Genomic DNA, 1,771 nt, shown 5'->3' on the forward strand with positions numbered 1-1,771 from the left:
AATGTTGTTGGATGAACTGTGCTGAAAGTTGAAATTAAATCGGTATTTGTGTGAGTAATGATTTCCCGATCGTATAGCTTTTTACGGAATCGGAATCGGAGGTCCGGAAGTCCTCCAACGGCGGAATTCTGCATTCTGCCGTGTGTTAGCGCAGGAATTGTGGTTTGGTCTGCGTTAACCGGTTAACCCAGGGTGTTAACCGGTTAACACTGTATTGAAATGTGGAAATATTGAGTTTTGCCTGCGTTAACCGGTTAACCCAGGGCGTTAACCGGTTAACGCTGTTGCGTTTTGCCAGAAAGTGAGTTTTGCCTGCGTTAACCGGTTAACCCAGGGCGTTAACCGGTTAACACTGTTGCAGAGTGAAAAATTATTGTTTTTAAATGTGGTGTACCTAATTGAGGGTTGGCCTATGTTGCCTATGGTGTAATAGGGATAGATTCCCGCTGTTTTGAGCAGTATATGAAATATTGAAATGTACTAATATTGTGGTTGTTGTTTGGCATAATCTGACATGCTTATGTGATGAAAGATTGATGATGTATAATGATGTACATGATGCTGTGAATGTATATATATTATGCATGTATGTGTGAATGGACTGTTGTATGGCTCAGAGTGTGAGCATATGTTTATTCTTGAATTATTGTTGATGTTGCATTGCTAGATGATTAGCATGCATGGCATAGCCTTCGGGGCTGTAGCTAATTCCCATAGTGAGGAATTAGTGAGTGAACCATTGTGGGTTTGTTGTTGATGTTTGCATACTAGATGATTAGTGTGCATAGTCTAGCCTTCGGGGCTGTAGCTAATTCCCATGGTGAGGAATTAGTGAGTGAGTCACTAGGTCTCAAATGAGTGGGACTAGTGAGCTTAGTAGCCGTATCTGGAGGGATCGGTGAGCTTGAACTATATGTTCAAGAATAGTCGGTACCGCATGTGTAGAGTCTCATTGCATAAAAATATGTATGGCGTATAATATGAATGGATGTGTTCCAATATTATACGTGTGTTGTGTTGTTGTTAAGTATGATTTGAGATTATACTGGTATTGTATATTGATGTTGAGTATGATGTTTAAGCCAATGAGCTATTACTGAATGTGTATTGCAATTAGGGTGATTGATGCGTTAATTACTTGGCATTACATGTTGTTTTATAATGCTTATTATATTGATTGAGGAACTCACCCTTACAACTATTTTTCAGGTAACGAGAAATGAGTTGAGTAGAAGCAAACGCTTGGAGTCTAGTGTAGTCTCCCTAGTGGGTCATGCTCTGATAGATGTAACATCGGGGGGGAAAACTTTGATTATTATTGTTGTTGTTGTTGAACTAAATTACATGTGATGTTACATGTTTTGCATGATTGAGTTGATCTCTATCCGCTGCGTAATTGTGCAAATACTTTATATTTAAATTAAATAAAAGAGCATGATGGTTATATTGTTTAAATGGTGGAATGTTTGTGTGACACCCTTGGTGCACTATTACTCTGATTATATGTTTATTATTTTAATTAATTTTTGGGGTATTTTAGAAGGGTGTTACATTAGTGGTATCAGAGCATAGTCGGTCGTGTCGAGTCGTAATTAGTCTGTTTTCCCTGTACGGGATAGGTGTTGTGTAACCCTATCAGTACTTATTGTTTTAGTTTGTTGGGTTTTCAGAATAGAGATGGCTGGAAGAGGTAGAGATGATGCTGCGATTGCTGAGGCTCTGGGTATGCTGGCTGGAGTACTTGGAGGGAATCCAAATGTTGTAGGAATGG

The sequence above is a fragment of the Lathyrus oleraceus genome, chromosome 2 (genome assembly GCF_024323335.1).
Source record: "Lathyrus oleraceus cultivar Zhongwan6 chromosome 2, CAAS_Psat_ZW6_1.0, whole genome shotgun sequence".
NCBI lineage: Eukaryota > Viridiplantae > Streptophyta > Magnoliopsida > Fabales > Fabaceae > Lathyrus > Lathyrus oleraceus.